We start from the raw sequence: 25,081 nt of genomic DNA, 5'->3' as shown, positions 1-25,081 counted from the left end.
TAACTCTACTTCACTAATTCCTTCTGTTTCTCTCTCTGTCCTCTAACTTACTCACTCCCCTTTTCTCACTCTCTCTCTGTTACCCACATTCTCTCCGTCTTGTTAGTCTCTCACTCCTTTTCTATCACGCTCACTCCCTATAACTGAGCCATACTCCCACACTCACCTTCTTTGAAACCTTCTCCTTTACTTCCCTTCTTCTCTCTTCCCATCCTTTGCTCCTTTACTCTTTTCCCTTCTCTTACTCCTCTTACTCCACTTCAGTAATTCCTTCTCTCAATCCCTCTGTCCTCTAACTTACTCACTCCCCTTTTCTCACTCTCTCTCTGTTACCCACATTCTCTCTGTCTTCTTAGTCTCTCACTCTTTTTTTATCACGCTCACTCCCTATAACTTAGCTATACTCCCACACTCACCTTCTTTCAGACCTTCTCCTTTACTTTCCTTCCTCTCACTTGCCTTCCTTTACTCCTTCACTGTTTTCCCTTCCCCTACTCTCCTTACTCCACTTCACTAATTCCTTCTCTTACTCCCTCTCTCCTCTTACTTCTACACTCCCCTTCCCTCATTCTCTCTCTGTTAGCCTCATTCTCTCTGTCCCCTTAGTCTCTCACTTCTTTTCTGTCACGCTCACTGCCTCTAACTCAGCCATACACCCACACTCACCTTCTTTGAAACCTTCTCCTTTACTTCCCTTCCTCTCTCTTCCCATCCTTCGCTCCTTCACTCTTTTCCCTTCCCTTACTCCCCTTACTCCACTTCAGTAACTCCTTCTGTCAATCCCTCTGTCCTTTAACTTACTCACTCCCCTTCTCTCGCTCTCTCTCTGTTACCCACATTCTCTCCGTCCTCTTAGTCTCTCACTCCTTTTCTATCACGCTCACGCTCTATAACTGAGCCATACTCCCACACTCACCTTCTTTCAGACCTTCTCCTTTACTTTCCTTCCTCTGACTTCCCTTCCTTTACTCCTTCACTGTTTTTCCTTCCCTTACTCTCCTTACTCTACTTCACTAATTCCTTCTCTTACTCCCTCTGTCCTCTTACTTCTACACTCCCCTTCCCTTATTCTCTCTCTGTTAGCCTCATTCTCTCCGTCCCTTTAGTCTCTCACTCCTCTTCTGTCACGCTCACTCCCTATAACTCAGCCATACTCCCACACTCACCTTCTTTGAAACCTTCTCCTTTACTTCCCTTCCTCTCTCTTCACATCCTTTACTCCTTCACTGTTTTCCCTTCCCTTACTCTCCTTACTCCACTTCACTAATTCCTTCTCTTACTCCCTCTGTCCTCTTATGTCTACAGTCCCCTTCCCTTATTCTCTCTCTGTTAGCCTCATTCTCTCCGTCCCTTTAGTCTCTCACTCCTCTTCTGTCACGCTCACTGCCTATAACTCAGCCATACTCCCACACTCACCTTCTTTGAAACCTTCTCCTTTACTTCCCTTCTTCTCTCTTCCCATCCTTTGCTCCTTTACTCTTTTCCCTTCTCTTACTCCTCTTACTCCACTTCAGTAATTCCTTCTCTCAATCCCTCTGTCCTCTAACTTACTCACTCCCCTTTTCTCACTCTCTCTCTGTTACCCACATTCTCTCTGTCCTCTTAGTCTCTCACTCTTTTTTTATCACGCTCACTCCCTATAACTTAGCTATACTCCCACACTCACCTTCTTTCAGACCTTCTCCTTTACTTTCCTTCCTCTCACTTGCCTTCCTTTACTCCTTCACTGTTTTCCCTTCCCCTACTCTCCTTACTCCACTTCACTAATTCCTTCTCTTACTCCCTCTCTCCTCTTACTTCTACACTCCCCTTCCCTCATTCTCTCTCTGTTAGCCTCATTCTCTCTGTCCCCTTAGTCTCTCACTTCTTTTCTGTCACGCTCACTGCCTATAACTCAGCCATACACCCACACTCACCTTCTTTGAAACCTTCTCCTTTACTTCCCTTCCTCTCTCTTCCCATCCTTCGCTCCTTCACTCTTTTCCCTTCCCTTACTCCCCTTACTCCACTTCAGTAACTCCTTCTGTCAATCCCTCTGTCCTTTAACTTACTCACTCCCCTTCTCTCGCTCTCTCTCTGTTACCCACATTCTCTCCGTCCTCTTAGTCTCTCACTCCTTTTCTATCACGCTCACTCTCTATAACTGAGCCATACTCCCACACTCACCTTCTTTCAGACCTTCTCCTTTACTTTCCTTCCTCTGACTTCCCTTCCTTTACTCCTTCACTGTTTTTCCTTCCCTTACTCTCCTTACTCTACTTCACTAATTCCTTCTCTTACTCCCTCTGTCCTCTTACTTCTACACTCCCCTTCCCTCATTCTGTCTCTGTTAGCCTCATTCTCTCCGTCCCTTTAGTCTCTCACTCCTCTTCTGTCACATTCACTCCCTATAACTCAGCCATACTCCCACACTCGCCTTCTTTCAGACCTTAACCTTTACTTTCCTCCCTGTCTCTTTCCTTCTTTTGCTCCTTCACTCTTTTCTCTTCCCTTACTCTCCCAACTCTACTTCACTAATTCCTTCTGTTTCTCTCTCTGTCCTCTAACTTACTCACTCCCCTTTTCTCACTCTCTCTCTGTTACCCACATTCGCTCCGTCTTGTTAGTCTCTCACTCCTTTTCTATCACGCTCACTCCCTATAACTGAGCCATACTCCCACACTCACCTTCTTTGAAACCTTCTCCTTTACTTCCCTTCTTCTCTCTTCCCATCCTTTGCTCCTTTACTCTTTTCCCTTCTCTTACTCCTCTTACTCCACTTCAGTAATTCCTTCTCTCAATCCCTCTGTCCTCTAACTTACTCACTCCCCTTTTCTCACTCTCTCTCTGTTACCCACATTCTCTCTGTCTTCTTAGTCTCTCACTCTTTTTTTATCACGCTCACTCCCTATAACTCAGCCATACTCCCACACTCGCCTTCTTTCAGACCTTAACCTTTACTTTCCTTCCTGTCTCTTTCCTTCTTTTGCTCCTTCACTCTTTTCTCTTCCCTTACTCTCCTAACTCTACTTCACTAACTCCTTCTGTTTCTCTCTCTGTCCTCTAACTTACTCACTCCCCTTTTCTCACTCTCTCTCTGTTACCCTAATTCTCTCCGTCTTGTTAGTCTCTCACTCCTTTTCTATCACGCTCACTCCCTATAACTGAGCCATACTCCCACACTCACCTTCTTTGAAACCTTCTCCTTTACTTCCCTTCTTCTCTCTTCCCATCCTTTGCTCCTTTACTCTTTTCCCTTCTCTTACTCCTCTTCAGTAATTCCTTCTCTCAATCCCTCTGTCCTCTAACTTACTCACTCCCCTTTTCTCACTCTCTCTCTGTTACCCACATTCTCTCTGTCCTCTTAGTCTCTCACTCTTTTTTTATCACGCTCACTCCCTATAACTTAGCTATACTCCCACACTCACCTTCTTTCAGACCTTCTCCTTTACTTTCCTTCCTCTCACTTGCCTTCCTTTACTCCTTCACTGTTTTCCCTTCCCCTACTCTCCTTACTCCACTTCACTAATTCCTTCTCTTACTCCCTCTCTCCTCTTACTTCTACACTCCCCTTCCCTCATTCTCTCTCTGTTAGCCTCATTCTCTCCGTCCCTTTAGTCTCTCACTCCTCTTCTGTCATGCTCACTGCCTATAACTCAGCCATACTCCCACACTCACCTTCTTTGAAACCTTCTCCTTTACTTCCCTTCTTCTCTCTTCCCATCCTTTGCTCCTTTACTCTTTTCCCTTCTCTTACTCCTCTTACTCCACTTCAGTAATTCCTTCTCTCAATCCCTCTGTCCTCTAACTTACTCACTCCCCTTTTCTCACTCTCTCTCTGTTACCCACATTCTCTCTGTCCTCTTAGTCTCTCACTCTTTTTTTATCACGCTCACTCCCTATAACTTAGCTATACTCCCACACTCACCTTCTTTCAGACCTTCTCCTTTACTTTCCTTCCTCTCACTTGCCTTCCTTTACTCCTTCACTGTTTTCCCTTCCCCTACTCTCCTTACTCCACTTCACTAATTCCTTCTCTTACTCCCTCTCTCCTCTTACTTCTACACTCCCCTTCCCTCATTCTCTCTCTGTTAGCCTCATTCTCTCTGTCCCCTTAGTCTCTCACTTCTTTTCTGTCACGCTCACTGCCTCTAACTCAGCCATACACCCACACTCACCTTCTTTGAAACCTTCTCCTTTACTTCCCTTCCTCTCTCTTCCCATCCTTCGCTCCTTCACTCTTTTCCCTTCCCTTACTCCCCTTACTCCACTTCAGTAACTCCTTCTGTCAATCCCTCTGTCCTTTAACTTACTCACTCCCCTTCTCTCGCTCTCTCTCTGTTACCCACATTCTCTCCGTCCTCTTAGTCTCTCACTCCTTTTCTATCACGCTCACGCTCTATAACTGAGCCATACTCCCACACTCACCTTCTTTCAGACCTTCTCCTTTACTTTCCTTCCTCTGACTTCCCTTCCTTTACTCCTTCACTGTTTTTCCTTCCCTTACTCTCCTTACTCTACTTCACTAATTCCTTCTCTTACTCCCCCTGTCCTCTTACTTCTACACTCCCCTTCCCTTATTCTCTCTCTGTTAGCCTCATTCTCTCCGTCCCTTTAGTCTCTCACTCCTCTTCTGTCACGCTCACTCCCTATAACTCAGCCATACTCCCACACTCACCTTCTTTGAAACCTTCTCCTTTACTTCCCTTCCTCTCTCTTCACATCCTTTACTCCTTCACTGTTTTCCCTTCCCTTACTCTCCTTACTCCACTTCACTAATTCCTTCTCTTACTCCCTCTGTCCTCTTATGTCTACAGTCCCCTTCCCTTATTCTCTCTCTGTTAGCCTCATTCTCTCCGTCCCTTTAGTCTCTCACTCCTCTTCTGTCACGCTCACTGCCTATAACTCAGCCATACTCCCACACTCACCTTCTTTGAAACCTTCTCCTTTACTTCCCTTCTTCTCTCTTCCCATCCTTTGCTCCTTTACTCTTTTCCCTTCTCTTACTCCTCTTACTCCACTTCAGTAATTCCTTCTCTCAATCCCTCTGTCCTCTAACTTACTCACTCCCCTTTTCTCACTCTCTCTCTGTTACCCACATTCTCTCTGTCCTCTTAGTCTCTCACTCTTTTTTTATCACGCTCACTCCCTATAACTTAGCTATACTCCCACACTCACCTTCTTTCAGACCTTCTCCTTTACTTTCCTTCCTCTCACTTGCCTTCCTTTACTCCTTCACTGTTTTCCCTTCCCCTACTCTCCTTACTCCACTTCACTAATTCCTTCTCTTACTCCCTCTCTCCTCTTACTTCTACACTCCCCTTCCCTCATTCTCTCTCTGTTAGCCTCATTCTCTCTGTCCCCTTAGTCTCTCACTTCTTTTCTGTCACGCTCACTGCCTATAACTCAGCCATACACCCACACTCACCTTCTTTGAAACCTTCTCCTTTACTTCCCTTCCTCTCTCTTCCCATCCTTCGCTCCTTCACTCTTTTCCCTTCCCTTACTCCCCTTACTCCACTTCAGTAACTCCTTCTGTCAATCCCTCTGTCCTTTAACTTACTCACTCCCCTTCTCTCGCTCTCTCTCTGTTACCCACATTCTCTCCGTCCTCTTAGTCTCTCACTCCTTTTCTATCACGCTCACTCTCTATAACTGAGCCATACTCCCACACTCACCTTCTTTCAGACCTTCTCCTTTACTTTCCTTCCTCTGACTTCCCTTCCTTTACTCCTTCACTGTTTTTCCTTCCCTTACTCTCCTTACTCTACTTCACTAATTCCTTCTCTTACTCCCTCTGTCCTCTTACTTCTACACTCCCCTTCCCTCATTCTGTCTCTGTTAGCCTCATTCTCTCCGTCCCTTTAGTCTCTCACTCCTCTTCTGTCACATTCACTCCCTATAACTCAGCCATACTCCCACACTCGCCTTCTTTCAGACCTTAACCTTTACTTTCCTCCCTGTCTCTTTCCTTCTTTTGCTCCTTCACTCTTTTCTCTTCCCTTACTCTCCCAACTCTACTTCACTAATTCCTTCTGTTTCTCTCTCTGTCCTCTAACTTACTCACTCCCCTTTTCTCACTCTCTCTCTGTTACCCACATTCGCTCCGTCTTGTTAGTCTCTCACTCCTTTTCTATCACGCTCACTCCCTATAACTGAGCCATACTCCCACACTCACCTTCTTTGAAACCTTCTCCTTTACTTCCCTTCTTCTCTCTTCCCATCCTTTGCTCCTTTACTCTTTTCCCTTCTCTTACTCCTCTTACTCCACTTCAGTAATTCCTTCTCTCAATCCCTCTGTCCTCTAACTTACTCACTCCCCTTTTCTCACTCTCTCTCTGTTACCCACATTCTCTCTGTCTTCTTAGTCTCTCACTCTTTTTTTATCACGCTCACTCCCTATAACTCAGCCATACTCCCACACTCGCCTTCTTTCAGACCTTAACCTTTACTTTCCTTCCTGTCTCTTTCCTTCTTTTGCTCCTTCACTCTTTTCTCTTCCCTTACTCTCCTAACTCTACTTCACTAACTCCTTCTGTTTCTCTCTCTGTCCTCTAACTTACTCACTCCCCTTTTCTCACTCTCTCTCTGTTACCCTAATTCTCTCCGTCTTGTTAGTCTCTCACTCCTTTTCTATCACGCTCACTCCCTATAACTGAGCCATACTCCCACACTCACCTTCTTTGAAACCTTCTCCTTTACTTCCCTTCTTCTCTCTTCCCATCCTTTGCTCCTTTACTCTTTTCCCTTCTCTTACTCCTCTTCAGTAATTCCTTCTCTCAATCCCTCTGTCCTCTAACTTACTCACTCCCCTTTTCTCACTCTCTCTCTGTTACCCACATTCTCTCTGTCCTCTTAGTCTCTCACTCTTTTTTTATCACGCTCACTCCCTATAACTTAGCTATACTCCCACACTCACCTTCTTTCAGACCTTCTCCTTTACTTTCCTTCCTCTCACTTGCCTTCCTTTACTCCTTCACTGTTTTCCCTTCCCCTACTCTCCTTACTCCACTTCACTAATTCCTTCTCTTACTCCCTCTCTCCTCTTACTTCTACACTCCCCTTCCCTCATTCTCTCTCTGTTAGCCTCATTCTCTCCGTCCCTTTAGTCTCTCACTCCTCTTCTGTCATGCTCACTGCCTATAACTCAGCCATACTCCCACACTCACCTTCTTTGAAACCTTCTCCTTTACTTCCCTTCTTCTCTCTTCCCATCCTTTGCTCCTTTACTCTTTTCCCTTCTCTTACTCCTCTTACTCCACTTCAGTAATTCCTTCTCTCAATCCCTCTGTCCTCTAACTTACTCACTCCCCTTTTCTCACTCTCTCTCTGTTACCCACATTCTCTCTGTCCTCTTAGTCTCTCACTCTTTTTTTATCACGCTCACTCCCTATAACTTAGCTATACTCCCACACTCACCTTCTTTCAGACCTTCTCCTTTACTTTCCTTCCTCTCACTTGCCTTCCTTTACTCCTTCACTGTTTTCCCTTCCCCTACTCTCCTTACTCCACTTCACTAATTCCTTCTCCTACTCCCTCTCTCCTCTTACTTCTACACTCCCCTTCCCTCATTCTCTCTCTGTTAGCCACATTCTCTCCGTCCTCTTAGTCTCTCACTCCTCTTCTGTCACATTCACTCCCTATAACTCAGCCATACTCCCACACTCGCCTTCTTTCAGACCTTAACCTTTACTTTCCTTCCTGTCTCTTTCCTTCTTTTGCTCCTTCACTCTTTTCTCTTCCCTTACTCTTCTAACTCTACTTCACTAACTCCTTCTGTTTCTCTCTCTGTCCTCTAACTTACTCACTCCCCTTTTCTCACTCTCTCTCTGTTACCCACATTCTCTCCGTCTTGTTAGTCTCTCACTCCTTTTCTATCACGCTCACTCCCTATAACTGAGCCATACTCCCACACTCACCTTCTTTCAGACCTTCTCTTTTACTTTCCTTCCTCTCACTTCCCTTCCTTTACTCCTTCACTGTTTTCCCTTCCCTTACTCTCCTTACTCCACTTCACTCATTCCTTCTCTTACTCCCTCTGTCCTCTTACTTCTACACTCCCCTTCCCTTATTCTCTCTCTGTTAGCCTCATTCTCTCCGTCCCTTTAGTCTCTCACTCCTCTTCTGTCACGCTCACTCCCTATAACTCAGCCATACTCCCACACTCACCTTCTTTGAAACCTTCTCCTTTACTTCCCTTCCTCTCTCTTCACATCCTTTACTCCTTCACTGTTTTCCCTTCCCTTACTCTCCTTACTCCACTTCACTAATTCCTTCTCTTACTCCCTCTGTCCTCTTACGTCTACAGTCCCCTTCCCTTATTCTCTCTCTGTTAGCCTCATTCTCTCCGTCCCTTTAGTCTCTCACTCCTCTTCTGTCACGCTCACTGCCTATAACTCAGCCATACTCCCACACTCACCTTCTTTGAAACCTTCTCCTTTACTTCCCTTCTTCTCTCTTCCCATCCTTTGCTCCTTTACTCTTTTCCCTTCTCTTACTCCTCTTCAGTAATTCCTTCTCTCAATCCCTCTGTCCTCTAATTTACTCACTCCCCTTTTCTCACTCTCTCTCTGTTACCCACATTCTCTCTGTCCTCTTAGTCTCTCACTCTTTTTTTATCACGCTCACTCCCTATAACTTAGCTATACTCCCACACTCACCTTCTTTCAGACCTTCTCCTTTACTTTCCTTCCTCTCACTTGCCTTCCTTTACTCCTTCACTGTTTTCCCTTCCCCTACTCTCCTTACTCCACTTCACTAATTCCTTCTCTTACTCCATCTCTCCTCTTACTTCTACACTCCCCTTCCCTCATTCTCTCTCTGTTAGCCTCATTCTCTCTGTCCCCTTAGTCTCTCACTTCTTTTCTGTCACGCTCACTGCCTATAACTCAGCCATACACCCACACTCACCTTCTTTGAAACCTTCTCCTTTACTTCCCTTCCTCTCTCTTCCCATCCTTCGCTCCTTCACTCTTTTCCCTTCCCTTACTCCCCTTACTCCACTTCAGTAACTCCTTCTGTCAATCCCTCTGTCCTTTAACTTACTCACTCCCGTACTCTCGCTCTCTCTCTGTTACCCACATTCTCTCCGTCCTCTTAGTCTCTCACTCCTTTTCTATCACGCTCACTCTCTATAACTGAGCCATACTCCCACACTCACCTTCTTTCAGACCTTCTCCTTTACTTTCCTTCCTCTGATTTCCCTTCCTTTACTCCTTCACTGTTTTTCCTTCCCTTACTCTCCTTACTCTACTTCACTAATTCCTTCTCTTACTCCCTCTGTCCTCTTACTTCTACACTCCCCTTCCCTCATTCTGTCTCTGTTAGCCTCATTCTCTCCGTCCCTTTAGTCTCTCACTCCTCTTCTGTCACATTCACTCCCTATAACTCAGCCATACTCCCACACTCGCCTTCTTTCAGACCTTAACCTTTACTTTCCTTCCTGTCTCTTTCCTTCTTTTGCTCCTTCACTCTTTTCTCTTCCCTTACTCTCCTAACTCTACTTCACTAACTCCTTCTGTTTCTCTCTCTGTCCTCTAACTTACTCACTCCCCTTTTCTCACTCTCTCTCTGTTACCCTAATTCTCTCCGTCTTGTTAGTCTCTCACTCCTTTTCTATCACGCTCACTCCCTATAACTGAGCCATACTCCCACACTCACCTTCTTTGAAACCTTCTCCTTTACTTCCCTTCTTCTCTCTTCCCATCCTTTGCTCCTTTACTCTTTTCCCTTCTCTTACTCCTCTTACTCCACTTAAGTAATTCCTTCTCTCAATCCCTCTGTCCTCTAACTTACTCACTCCCCTTTTCTCACTCTCTCTCTGTTACCCACATTCTCTCTGTCCTCTTAGTCTCTCACTCTTTTTTTATCACGCTCACTCCCTATAACTTAGCCATACTCCCACACTCACCTTCTTTCAGACCTTCTCCTTTACTTTCCTTCCTCTCACTTGCCTTCCTTTACTCCTTCACTGTTTTCCCTTCCCCTACTCTCCTTACTCCACTTCACCAATTCCTTCTCTTACTCCCTCTCTCCTCTTACTTCTACACTCCCCTTCCCTCATTCTCTCTCTGTTAGCCTCATTCTCTCCGTCCCTTTAGTCTCTCACTCCTCTTCTGTCACGCTCACTGCCTATAACTCAGCCATACTCCCACACTTACCTTCTTTGAAACCTTCTCCTTTACTTCCCTTCTTCTCTCTTCCCATCCTTTGCTCCTTTACTCTTTTCCCTTCTCTTACTCCTCTTACTTCACTTCAGTAATTCCTTCTCTCAATCCCTCTGTCCTCTAACTTACTCACTCCCCTTTTCTCACTCTCTCTCTGTTACCCACATTCTCTCTGTCCTCTAAGTCTCTCACTCTTTTTTTATCACGCTCACTCCCTATAACTTAGCTATACTCCCACACTCACCTTCTTTCAGACCTTCTCCTTTACTTTCCTTCCTCTCACTTGCCTTCCTTTACTCCTTCACTGTTTTCCCTTCCCCTACTCTCCTTACTCCACTTCACTAATTCCTTCTCTTACTCCCTCTCTCCTCTTACTTCTACACTCCCCTTTCCTCATTCTCTCTCTGTTAGCCTCATTCTCTCTGTCCCCTTAGTCTCTCACTTCTTTTCTGTCACGCTCACTGCCTATAACTCAGCCATACATCCACACTCACCTTCTTTGAAACCTTCTCCTTTACTTCCCTTCCTCTCTCTTCCCATCCTTTGCTCCTTCACTATTTTCCCTTCCCTTACTCCCCTTACTCCACTTCAGTAACTCCTTCTGTCAATCCCTCTGTCCTTTAACTTACTCACTCCCCTTCTCTCGCTCTCTCTCTGTTACCCACATTCTCTCCGTCCTCTTAGTCTCTCACTCCTTTTCTATCACGCTCACTCTCTATAACTGAGCCATACTCCCACACTCACCTTCTTTCAGACCTTCTCCTTTACTTTCCTTCCTCTGACTTCCCTTCCTTTACTCCTTCACTGTTTTTCCTTCCCTTACTCTCCTTACTCTACTTCACTAATTCCTTCTCTTACTCCCTCTGTCCTCTTACTTCTACACTCCCCTTCCCTCATTCTGTCTCTGTTAGCCTCATTCTCTCCGTCCCTTTAGTCTCTCACTCCTCTTCTGTCACATTCACTCCCTATAACTCAGCCATACTCCCACACTCGCCTTCTTTCAGACTTTAACCTTTACTTTCCTTCCTGTCTCTTTCCTTCTTTTGCTCCTTCACTCTTTTCTCTTCCCTTACTCTCCTAACTCTACTTCACTAACTCCTTCTGTTTCTCTCTCTGTCCTCTAACTTACTCACTCCCCTTTTCTCACTCTCTCTCTGTTACCCACATTCTCTCCGTCTTGTTAGTCTCTCACTCCTTTTCTATCACGCTCACTCCCTATAACTGAGCCATACTCCCACACTCACCTTCTTTCAGACCTTCTCTTTTACTTTCCTTCCTCTCACTTACCTTCCTTTACTCCTTCACTGTTTTCCCTTCCCTTACTCTCCTTACTCTACTTCACTAATTCCTTCTCTTTCTTTCTCTGTCCTCTTACTTCTACAAACCCCTTCCCTCATTCTGTCTGTGTTAGCCTCATTCTCTCGTCCCTTTAGTCTCTCACTCCTCTTCTGTCACGCTCACTCCCTATAACTCAGCCATACTCCCACACTCACCTTCTTTCAGACCTTAACCTTTACTTTCCTTCCTGTCTCTTTCCTTCTTTTGCTCCTTCACTCTTTTTTCTTCCCTTACTCTCCTTACTCCACTTCACTAACTCCTTCTCTTACTCACTCTGTCCTCTTATTTCTACACTCCCCTTCCCTCATTCTCTCTCTGTTAGCCTCATTATCTCCGTCTCTTTAGTATCTCACTCCTCTTCTGTCACGCTCACTCCCTATAACTTAGTTATACTGACACACTCACCTTCTTTCAATCCCCCTACTGCACTTTCCTTCCCTTCTCGTCCCTTTTATTTGCCCCCTCACTCATTTTCCTTTCCTCTCCCACTAAAATTAGCACTGGGGACGGCAGCGGTGGTTCTCCAATGCTCGAACAATGATCATAATACTTTGGTCCCCGTAGCAAAGTAGGGCATCACAATGTTTGCATTTGATGGAGGCCTCATTAAAAACAGGCTGAATATTTGGGATCAGCTGCTCTGGTCGCCCCCTCACAGATGTAGTTGTTCCTCCAGTTGAAGTAGAGGCACTATCTCTTGGAGCCTCTCGTGCCAGAGCCCTGACACTCTCCCGGGCATAGTTCTGGCGGTGCCTCCTCTGGACGTGCCGAATCATAGTTGGATTACCAAAACTGTACTTCCTTCTAGGGGTCTCCTCTGGAAAATACAGTATGGCAGATATTGCACTCCACCTTTGGAGCATTACATTTCACTGTCTTCTGAAAGTACAAAAAATGGCGGCTATAGTGTACATTAGAGAGAGACAGTGAGAGAAAGAAGGCATGAGATGAAGAAGAGATGTGAAATGCACATTGGAGAAAATATAGTGGGAGAAGGGAAGTAACTGTGAGTAAACTTACTATGTAACACAGAAATGTTGCACTCTATACTATAAGTCTCACTTTATACCACAATCATTTCACTACTATCTCATAAATTACAAATAAAAAAATAAAAAATGTCTCAAACAATTTATAATTTCTAAATATAAATTTATTCTTCAGAATTTTCATAATTTTGAAGAACTTCTAACATTAACTGATCAGGAATCTCCTCATCAGAAGTCTTCATACATGACTCCTGGAACTCAATATATTCTAAACATTCGATTAATTCAGCATCCAAAGTCTCATCATTAAAATCCTCCATTCCATCTCCTCTCAAAAAAAGGTCTTCTTCATTGATAGTGTTATCAACAGTATCATTTATGACCTCAATAAAACTCGTCTCAACAAAAGTCGCAGAAATTTCAAAATTAATATCAACGGTGTCCACATTGAGATCCATATTCTTTTCAAATTTCTTGCTGTAAATTGCAGGAAAAAAAAATCAGTTTAATTTATCGTTTTTAATAATAGATAATATAAAACTAGTTTTTGTTTTTTTTTTGTCCTCATTTAGCCACTTAATCGATTCAGGGGCCTTCCTACCGCAGGACCCAGTAGCCTTGTTAAGGTACCGTTAATTTTTCCTGGAAGGCTGGTCTGGTGTCGAAGCTGAGAAATAGAGCCCCTCACGATCTAGCTCCAATACCAACCCGATATGGGCTGAAAGTCCAATATTGCCATGGCTTGGGGTGTCTCCCGTTGGACATGGAGGCTAAGGCTTAATCATCGGACCCGGGGAAACACCCCCCCCCCCGGAATCCTAACTGTTCCCGACTCCACTCAATTGGGAAATTCCAAAATCTCACTGTGCGGGGACTACATGTTCTTGCCAAATCTACTTTTGATGTCATGTAAAGTGAAGACAACCACTCTGCATGAGTGGGTGGGTTGATGTTGACCCAATTTTTGCAGATTTGTCTTCTTGCTAATAGTATGGCGTAATATAGAAACTCTCTTTCTAATCCTTTGATGTTATCACTCAATCCAAATATTACTAGGGACCAAGAAAGGGGAATAGAGATTTTAAGGATTGACTCAAGCGATATCTTTACTTCCTGCCAAAAGTTAGTAACGTTCGGGCATTCCCAGAACATATGCAGATCTGAGGCGGCTGGCAGGAAACATTTATTACAGCATTTCCCCGGTTGAAACTTAGAAAGTCTTTTAGGGGAATAATACGCCCGATGTAATGTGAACAGTTGATTACGCCTCAGCCAGACTGGTTTTATGATCTTATAGAGGAGCGTAAAGGACTCTATCCATTTCTCTTCTGCCTGGGGTTCGCCCTCTCCACCCCATAGCTTTGTCGGAAGAATAAGCTCCTCCTCCCTTTCTTCCAAAATGCTCCAGTAATGTGCAGCAACCTCCTTTCCCTTGTATGGTTTTTCAATTAGATTCCTCTCTAAGGAGCTGTCTCCTCCAAATTTGATCTTTTTATTTGTTTGAGAGCGTAGCCAGCTAGAAAGCTGACTATAAACAAACCAAGATGATGGTGAGGTTACCCTGACTGAAAACATTTCCCAATTGTTGAGAGAGCCATCTTCTACTAATTCTCCCCATCGTACGATTCCTGCTTCTTGTAGGACTGTTTTGACCGTCTGTATGAAATGCGGTGAAAGCCCAGGAAAATCCCAGATCGGCGCGTAATTAGAAAAATATGCAATCCCCGCCTTGGATTTAATTTGAGACCATTCTTTTATGGGGCAGTGTAATGTCTTCAGTCTGACTTTAAAAAAAATCTCTGATGCCCAAATTTAAATAGGAATCCGTCCGATGGGAGGTCTGAGTCCAGTAGCATGGCTTTGAACATATGGCCATTAGAGTTGTCTAGTGGGGCCTTTAATAACATCCTGGAGTGGGTCAGTTGGAAGGCCCACGCGTAGTATTCCAGGTCTGACAAAGCAAGGTCTCCTTCTCAGTTTCTTCCACGCCAGCTTGGATAACACCAAACAAATGAATTTATGATTTGTTGGGATTTTTTTAATTGGTTTGTGTCAAATAATAAAGGGATTGTGTTGAAGAGAAATGTATATTTCGGTAGAATGGACATTTTTACTAAACTGGTCCTTCCATAGATGGCAAAAGGTAGAAAAGACCAAGACTTCATTAATGTTTTCGCTTCGCGTGAAATGCGATCTAGATTTTTCTGGGCCAAAAGGTTGGGGTCTTTGGTAATTCTTATGCCCAGGTAACACATTGAAGTTTTTAATGGAAGCTGAATATTGGAGAAGTTCCAAACCATTATCTCTGTCTTCCCTGGGTCTATTTCATAACCTGAGTGCTTTCCAAATTCCTCCGCGCTTTTGATTACGATAGGGAAGGCCTGTGTCGGGTCTGTAGTGTAAATAATAATATCATCGGCATACATCCTGACTTTTTTATCCCACCCTGAAAATGAAAAGGGGGGAATATTGGGGTCTTCTCTTATGGAGTGAGCAAATGGTTCTAGATAAATGTCAAATAATAGGGGGGAGGGAGGGCATCCCTGTCTTGTTCCTCTAGAAATTTCAAAGGGATTTGTGCGTGTACCGTTAATTAGCAAACTTGCCTTAGGGTTATTATATAGTAAGCCTTTCGTTCTGAGGAATTTAGGACCTATTTTAAACTTTGCCATTGCGGCGTTTAAGTAAGACCAGTTTACTCTATCGAATGCTTTTGTTGCATCGAGAGTCATGACTGCAAGAGGTAGAGCAAATGTGGAGGCAATGTCTATAGCTCCAACTAGGTCGTATGTTAAGTCGGCAAGTTGTCGGCCTCTTATAAACCCCTTTTGGTCCTGGTGTATGATATCTCCAATCTCGCTTCCCAAACGAGCGGCCAAAATTGACGAGAAGATCTTATAATCGTTATTGAGAAGCGAGATTGGGCGATATGAACCACAGTCCGTTGGGTCTTTGTCTGGTTTTAGAATTAAGGCTATATTCGCTTCTCCCCAACAGCTAGGCGGTGTCTCTCCTTTTAATAATATGTCATTAAATAGCTTCGTTAGTGTCGGGGTAAGTGTGGAATTAAGGACCCGATATAATTCAGCCGGAATCCCATCCGGTCCTGCGGCTTTCCCCTGTTTTAGCTTCTTAATGACACTTTCGACTTCCCCCTGGGTTATCTCCCTTTCTAAGTTCTCGCTCTGATGCTCTTTTAGCTCAGAAAGGTTCATCTTTTCCAGCCATTTATTTCTTTCCTCGATATTGTCGATATTATCAGTTATTTCATCAGTGTAGATGTTATGGAAAAAGGCACTGAAAGCTTCACCAATCTCTGTATCGGTTTTCCTGTTATTTAATTCTCTATCTACTCTCACTTCTTTTATATGTTTCCTAACCTGGTCTGCTTTTATTTTCCAGGCTAGTAGCTTTCCTGCAGACTCACCATATTCGAAGTGGGAGAGTTTACTGGCCTGCCAACGTTTGTTTAGTCTCTCCTGTAATAATGTTTCTAATTTGTCTTTTAGCTCTCTTTTCTTATCTAAGTTATTGGAGGGTGCTTGATCTACTAAATCCAACCTTGCCAAATCTTGCTCAATTGACTGTAATTATTCTCTATATTTCTTTTACCTGTAAGACGCCCTATTGGTAATACGACCCCTAATATACGCTTTCCACGTCTCCCACACACTAACCAAAGAAGCAGAGTTTAAATTCAGCTCTAAAAAAGCAGTGGTCTCAGATGTAAGATATTCTTTTTCCGTTTCCTCTAATAATAGAGTACGGTCAAAAGACCATGAGACAAAGTTATGTTCGCTGTTTATTGTTAGCGAAAAAGTAATGGCAGAGTGGTCCGATAGGTGCGATGGTAAGTATGTAATGTTCCCTATCAAGTCTTTTAGAGAGAAGCTAAATAAGGCGTAATCGATTCGGGATTTGTGCTTATATTTGTAGTTGTGGTAAGAGACCCCCAATGTTTTCCCGGCTCTATGTCTCCAGAAGTCTTCCAATCCCAAATTGGACATACAGCACAATAGTGCATCTCTTGATTTATTATGGATTACTGCCCTGGAGCTAGGGGATTTATCCAGTTTGGGATCTGCTACTAGATTAAAATCTCCGGACCCTATTATTGGGTTGGTGATAGTTATCAGATGATTTTATATTGTATTTATGTAAGAGGGGTCATCTTGGTTAGGTCCATAATAAACTACTATGGTAAATCTCCTTATATCTAGATGGACATTCGCTATTAGCCATCTCCCGTTTGGATCTGCCTTCAGATCGTCAATCTGAGCTCTAGAGCCTTTTTTCAATATGATAGCTATTCCACGGATGCTGGCATTGTTGTCCGTGGTAACGAATTTATCGACCCATCTTAATTTTTTTTAAATATCTGTAATCTCTCTTTTGTTTAGGTGTGTCTCCTGGATCATTATGATCTGCGCTGGCGAATCTCTGAGATACTGCATGATTTTGTTCCTTCTCCCTCGTACGCGCAGACCATTTACTTTCCAGGAGAGAAGTTTAATGTCTCTCATTTCTCTCTATCCATCCGTTGCCTCTCTTTGCCCATTCTGCCTTTGGTAATTTAAATTTTCTCTTTACTCGACCTTCTGGTATGAATCCTTTATTGTTTTGGGTATTGACCACTCTTATACTACAAACCCTGGAATCGATGAATTTTCTATTTTTAAGATTTTGGTTATGAGGACTTTTTTGTGCTTTTACCCCCTCTCCCTCCCCCCTCCCTCCCCTGGAAAACACCTCCCTACTTACTCTGGCCAGATGCCTGGCCAGGTTGTCGCCCCCGACGTACTCCTACCTGGGAACCCATTTTGCTAATCTATCGATCGAATAATTGATCATGTTGGGACATGTTAAGGAGTAAGAGGAGAAAGAGGGAGAGGATCCTTTCTTTTTCCTTCTCTTCACATCTTTCTTTTTTTTTTCCTTATTTTGTAGTTATCTAACTTCCTTTTGTTTCTTTTTTTTGTTTGTTTTTTTGTTACACAGATACATATATTATGTGCTTCATCTAAGTACCTCCCCCCTTTATTTTTTTTGGCTGTTATGCATGTTCTTTTTATGTATATATATGTATATAATTTTTTTTATTATATATATATATATTTTTTTCGCTATTCATTTATTATATATATATATATTTTTTTTTAATGCGGGGAACACCATTATTATTTATTTAAGTGAATATCTTTGTTATCTAGGAGTGTGGGAAAGTTCACTGATGGAGACTAATAATTCGTCTGCCTCAAGAGGTGTCTTGATATTATACATTTTGTTGTTAAACATAATTTTCAGGAAGGCAGGGAATCAAATCTGCGCAGTCGCTCCCAAGGCTCTAAATTTTTCTATACGTTGACCCAGCTCCCACTGCCTGTCTAGAGTTGTTTTAGATAGATATGATCTTATTTCAAAGGAGAAGTCAGAGGTCTTCAGAGTTTTGGCTTTAAGTGCTAGGGTAAGAATCATTTCCTTGATTGTATAAGTCAAGAAATTTACTAGGATCTTCCTAGGTTTAGACCTGCTTGGATTTAAGTGAAAGGGATCGTGATGCACTCTTTGTATGTCAGTTTCCAGATCTGATTCTGACATCTCTAGTTTCAGCGTGTCCTTAAGCAAGGTCACCACGTATTTTTTCAGCTCACTCCCCTCTTTTCCTTCCGGGATTTTCAAAATCCTGATGTTATTCCTTCTTGAGTAATTCTCTAAGGACTCAACTCTGTCCTTTACTGCTTCTCCCTCCCTTCTCATAGTCACAATTTTAATTTCAGCGTGTTCTAACTTTGCTTTGAGCTCTCCCACCGTTGTCTCTAAGGACCCTGTCCTTTCAAAAAGTCCATCCACTTTGGTCTCCAGATTCTCACACATGGCCTGGATCTCCGATTGATTTTGCCTGGATTCTGCAAAACAAACTTTTGACTCTTCAAAGCCAGATTTAATCTCCTTGCTCATGTTGAGAAGTATGCGCTGTATTGTGTCATCACTATCCTCCTTCTGACTACCTGGTTTTTTATCCGAGCTAATTTGTATGACCGTCGTTTGCGTACCTGCTGGATTTGCGACCGAGGGCTCTGCCCCCGGCATCTTGATGCTATTCAGCTTTCTGGCATCATCACCCAGATCTGAAGTTTATGTCTGCTCCGTAGCCTCTATCAAAGCCCCTGTACTAGGTATGACTGGTGAGGCAGGATTTTTTGCTGTGGTAGACATGGCTGGTGTTACGGTCCGGGGCAATTGTTCCTGGTTGAGGCTTAAGATCTGGGGTAAAACCTTAAAGTAGGATTTCAGGGAAGGTGTAACTCTTGTAAGCTTGGCTTTTCTGGAACTAGCTTCTCCCTGGGCTAACTCCTTCTGACTCTTTGATCGCCCTGCTGTTATTTTATTAGTATAAGTGGACGAAAGCCTCCCCTTGTCCCCCAGAATCTTGTTGCCTGATGTTTGTGATGGGTCTGCTTCCGACCCTATTTCTAATTCTAACTCTGTCTCGGATCCAACTTCTTTTTCAAAGCTTCCTTCAGACACTCTCTCTGGGTTTAAAGCCAACTGACAGCTATTGTCAACCTTTCCTAGGTCCGAGTCCTTCTGCCTACCTTTCCCCTTTCCCTTTGCCTTCCGCTTCCCCAGGTTGTTGATGACTGAGCCTTTATTCTTGACTTCTATCTTCTTCTGTTTGGGTTGTGTTTTTCTGGTGTTCTGACGAGAGACTGCGCTGGAGAGGGCTCGCAATTTGTTCTTAACAATATTTATGTCGGGGTCAGGAGAAAAAACTCTTATCGGGAGGCCCCCATGACTAGCAGTTAGATTTTGTATTTCAGTGTTTGGGGCCCAGCTATCGGGTAATGCAGCTCCTGCCGGTTTGGTTTTGATTTTTAAGACACTAATAGAGTTAGAGTTAGTGCTTCTAGCCCCCGTCTGCAACTCTATTGCAGCACCCTCCGCCAAAAAATCCCGCTTACCGCACCTTGTTGCTGTAGATGAGGCTGAGGTTGAGGATGCTCCTTTCGTACTGTGATTATAGAGAGTCGCCCTCCTGCTCCTTCGCAGCTCCACGGCTGCCTCACTCCAGCGAGAGGGAGCTGGAGAAGAGAATCCCCCCCAACACATCAGCCTTTCTGCTATTCTTGGCGGCTACTCCGCTGCTTCTACGGCTGTCTCTCCAAATCCCAACCAGCCTAAAACAGAAGACGTGCAGGCATGCCAGCATACAAACCCCTGAGAATCAGAAAAATGTTTCTTCCAAAGTTCTCCCCCGAGCGGTGCCACAACTCTGACGGCAGCCGCAGATGGAAGGGGCGGTGCCGAGTGCCGAGTGCTCGTGGGTGTGCTTGGAGTCAGATCGGGTCGGATCGGGTCTCAGACGGCAGCCGCGGATGGGGAGCTGAGCGCTGGGTATTCTGCGTGTGTTTTCGGGGTGCAATGGCTTAGACCGGCTCCACACGCTCCATCAGTTACGACCTCATGATCGACCACTTTGAGGCTTCTACGGGCACCTACGGGGCATCTAGGCAGGAGCCTTCGTCGGGACGTGCGGTCCGCGTTAACAAGCGGCCGCCATGTTTTCCTCCTATAAAACTAATAATAATAATAATAATACAGATGCTTATAGAGCGCAAACAGCTACCTCAGGTGAGGTGTCCCGGCGCTAACGAGTCCTACGGCCCAGAGCGAATAGTCAGGGGGGAGATCAAGATTATTGCATAAAGAGCCAGGTTTTTAGAAGCTTCCTAAAGCTAGCTTCTGTAGTGGCAGATTGGATGGCAGGGGGCAAGGCATTCCATAGTTTAGCCGTGCCGGCAGAGAAGGACCTGCCTCCAAGTCTCGTTTTCCTCACACGCGGAGTAGTTAGCTTGAGCAGGGAGTTTGAGCGGAGCTCTCGTTTTTGGTGGTAACGGGGGAGTCAAAGTTTTAGATAGTTGGGACACATGCCTTTTAGTGCTCTGAAAGCCAAGGTAAGCACCTTGAACTTAATTCTGCTTGCAACTGGCAACCAGTGCAGCTCGTGCAGATGCGGAGAGATATGCTGCCTAAAAGGGATACGTTTTATCAATCTCGCAACCGCGTTCTGCACGATATGTAAGCGTTGCACCGCATATCTGGGCAGACCAAGAAAGAGGCCATTGGAATAGTCAAGTCGAGATGTGATTGTTGCGTGAACAACCGTTTTTCGACATTCGACCGGTAGCAGGGGCAGAAATTTACGCAAATTTCTGAGTTTGTGCAGGCAGCCAGCGGTAAGCTGTTGTATATGCGGCAAGAAGGACAAATTCTCATCCCATCTTACTCCTAGGTTTTTTGCATGGGTTCCAGGAGATGGGGCCGAGCCCATTTCCGTTGGCCACCACAGGTTCGGAGGGGGGTGTTTGAGATTTCCAAAGAATAACACCTCTGTTTTGCTTGCATTCATTTTGAGTTTATTAGTGTTCATCTATTTGGCCACGCCTCGAAGACAGCCCTTGATTTTACTAAAAGCTGTCTCTGACGTGTCTGTATAGGGGAAGACCAATTGAGTGTCATCGGCGTATGATATAGCCTTGACCCCCCATTTAGCAATCAAGGTGAAGAGCGGGGCCAGATAGACATTGAACAGCAGAGGGCTGAGTGCCGACCCCTGTGGGACACCACACCAGAGGCCTTTAGGTTCAGAGGAGAAGGGGCCCAGAGCCACTTTCTGGGACCGATCTGTAAGGTAGGAGTGTAGCCAGTTAAGTGCTTTGTCACCAAGACCAATGTCCTTAAGTCGAATCAGCAGTCTGCTGTGATCTACCGTGTCAAAAGCGGCGGATAGATCCAGGAGCACCAGCATAGCTGATGCCCCTGAATCTAAGGACCACCTGATTGACTCGGCAACCTCAATGAGGGCCGTCTCGGTGCTAAAACCGGCCCTAAAGCCAGATTGAGTTTCGTGTAGGGCACCGTTTTCTTCAATAAAGCTGTTAAGCTGCCGTTGGATCCGTTTTTCGAGCATTTTGCCAGGGGCTGCTAAAAGGGAGATGGGTTGGAGATTGCTCAGATCATCCGGCGCGCCTAGGGTTTTTTTTTTTAGCGGAAGAAGAGTGGCCTGTTTCCAGCAGTCCGGGAACATGCCAGTAGTGATGGACATGTTCCATATATGTAAAAGGGGAACTGCGATTTCGTAAGACATTAATTTCCACAGTTTGGGTGGGCAAGGATCATCAGGTGCCCCAGATTTACATTTTTTTATTTCTTTTAATGCCTCGGAGAGGGTAATAGGCTGGAATTGATTTAAGGAGGAAGCGGATGGCTCAGAAACTCCAAGCTCAACCATAAATGTCGGCTCGGGATTAGTAAAAGTGTCATACACTTTTAATATTTTGGTGTCAAAGAAATCAGGGATGGTTTCACAGAGTCTTGCGGATGGGATAATATCCGTCTCGATGGCTCTTGGCTTGAAGAAAGATTTAACAATCTTAAAGACCTCTTTACTCGATTGTTCCGCCTGCTGGATAGAGGTCGCAAAAAAGATTTTTTTAGCTTTTTTTATGGATAAATGTAAGGCATGGAGGGCTTTTTTATAGCTGGTTTTGGCTGTATCGCCATAGTTCGCTCGCCAGAGGCGCTCCAGATTTTTACATTTACTTTTTTCGGCCATCAGCTCAGGGGAGAACCACGGAGCAGAGGGAGATTCTCTGCGCGACGTAGCAATTCTGGCCGGAGCGATAGAGTCGACTACATTGCCAATCCACGAGTTCAAAGATGCAGCATCGGAATTTACATCCGAGGTAAGGGGTAGGGGGTTGGCTCGAAGTGCCGGGCATAGAGTGTCCGTTGTTAAATTATCCCATTTCCTCTGCACATAGGAGCATTTCCCTGTGATTTGAGACTGGGAGGAGATTGAGATGGACAAAGTGATTAAGTAGTGGTCTGTCCAAAGCAGTGGTATCGGAGAATTCGCTTTTGTGTTTGATATGTTGGAAAAGAAAAGGTCCAGCATATGCCCCGCCCGATGCGTAGGGCCTGTAATAGCTTGAGTTAGATTGGCGGATTGCAGGGTAGAGATGAGGTGAGTAGCCTGTGGACAATCAGAATTGTCGACGTGAAGATTAAAATCACCGGCTACGATATAATGCGGGTGGGCTAGAGAGTTTAGGACTATAAAGTCCATAAAACTAGTTTTATCAAGTATTAAATTCCCCTTACAAATTAACAACTCACCTTTTACAAAGCAGTAGAAGAGTTAGTACTGTGTAAATTTCACACCAAAAATTTCTCACAAATGTACCTCAAAGAGTACTATCACAAAATGGCTGTGTTTCCTTCCCATTTTTCATGTATATTCATGTAGAAAACCAATGAAACTTCATCACAAACAAATTCAAAACCAAAGAAACATTTTAATTGGTTCTAAATTTCAAAAGCTAATTGGCTCTTGTGTGTCTGTAAACATTCTAAATGGTCTGCATAGTCCGCCATCTTGTGACTCTGAAGAACAGAGACACAAGAGGTGAAAAATAAAAGTGGAAAACGTTGATAGGGGGCAGGGTAGAGACACCCTGCCCCCCTTATGTTTTATCAGGGGGGCCTAGGAGGACTCCGAAGGGCAAAAAAAAATTTCGTTTATTTTTTTAATTTTGCGGAGTAAGATCAGGGTACGGGCACATGGCGCTTACCGGTACGCGTACCCGGAGCGCACCACGGGGAAAAACAGTGTAAAAAATTAGAGTGAAAATACAGCTCTTTTTTGAGAATTGGAGGTAGTTCTGAAAATAACTTTTTTTTTGATATTTTTTTTTGTATTTTTTTCAGGGGAAAAACAAAAACAGGGATTCCAAAACTGCTCAACAGGAGCAAAAAAAATTTGAAAAATTAGGGTCGGGGAGGGCAGCGGTGTTCCTGTATCTTGATAGCAATGAGTTCAACGCTCTGCTCCCCATAACAGAGCAGTTCATCACAGTCCACGCATAGAAATTTTATGCCTGCAAAGACCGGCCGCACGTTACTGACCATTCTTGCACGTGCTGTTCCCGAAGGTGTTGGTCCACCAGTGGAGGTGCTGCCGCCATCTCTTGGTAAATTCCGTGCCTGGTCCCCGACACTCTCCCTGGCAAATTTATTTGGGTGTATTCTCTGGACATGCCTAATTAATGTGGCATTTCCAAAGCTATATTTCCTATTAGGATTGCCTCTGGATAAAACAGTGCCACATATCTTGCAGGTTACCTTAGCAGCATTAACCTTATTTTTCCTTCAGGGATGTAAAAAAAACTTCCAAATGAAGTGGTCCTTTGTTTTGTGGTGAGGAGGGTCCTCAGGCAAAAAACCATCACAATCACCGCTGGATGACTCCCTTGCAGCCATTGCTGTAGATCAGAAAACTTTGAGAAGCAGATAATGCACAGAACACCTCTTGCTCTCTCCAAGTACAAAGCAATAGTGAGAGAAATGGGTGGGTTTCTCAATATTTGGAAAAAAAAATGTTCTGAACCAATGAAAAGTGTTATTTTAAGGTCACATGACTTGACGCGCTTTCGCTACGCAATCCGGAGCGCTTCTGGGGGTGCTTACGCGGCACGTATGTAGGCGCTTCCTGGGGCGCTTGCGCGACGCGCCTGAGTGACGTTTTGGTAGCTTTACGGAAATGCAAAATCATTTTCATTTCGTAAATCAAAAATACTGCTTTGATAAGTATGGTACTGAATGTCTTGCATTATTATTTACTTTTCATACATATTTTTTTTTACGAACGCAGAAATAGCGCTCTCGGAGAGCTTACAGGTGCGCGCACCCTGAGCGCCCCAAGTCAAAATGATACGGGTAAGCTTACCGGAGCGCGCACCCTGAACGCACCAGGAAAAAATGATAAAAAAATGTATACATTGAACAAATATTAAAAAAATATATATATATATATATAATTAATACTTATAAAAAACAGCTGATAAAAAAAATCGTAGGTTACAAAGTCGATATACAAAGGAATTTGCTTTTTAAAAAACAATGAAATTCACTGAAAAAACAGGTTTCACAATCGTTATAGTTAGGAATTAGCTTTTAAAAAACCTTTGAAATTCACTAAAAAAAAATAGGTTTCACAATCGTTATAGTTAGGAATTAGCATTTAAAAAACCTTTGAAATTCACTGAAAAAACCATAGGTTTCACACTCGTTATAGTTAGGAATTAGTATTTAAAAAACCTTTCAAATTCACTGAAAAAACCATAGGTATCACACCAGTTATAGTTAGCTGAACATTTTACTCATACAAAACCATTGAAATTCCCACCTTATAGTTAGTTGGACTCACTATAACTCGCTTCCGCAATCCACTGCTGATGATGTCACATATTACATCATTCATGACATGGTCAGTGACATCACTGATGACATCACTGATGACATCTCAAATGACATCACTGATGACATCACTGATGGCAGAACGTTTGGCGCAATTTATTGACTATTTCCTACAAGAACTGGTGACTAAGCTACCTACATTCATCAAAGACACTGGGGACTTTTTGACTAAAATAAAAGACATTCCATGGTCAACAAATCTGCTTCTTATAACTCTGGATATAGAAGCTCTTTATACGAGCATAGAACATCAAGCAGGTCTAAGAGCATTAGAATACTTTTTGGGCACAA

This window comes from Lissotriton helveticus, chromosome 3_1, assembly GCF_964261635.1.
Source record: "Lissotriton helveticus chromosome 3_1, aLisHel1.1, whole genome shotgun sequence".
In the NCBI taxonomy this organism is placed as follows: domain Eukaryota; kingdom Metazoa; phylum Chordata; class Amphibia; order Caudata; family Salamandridae; genus Lissotriton; species Lissotriton helveticus.
Note: the sequence above shows the minus strand (reverse complement) of the source record.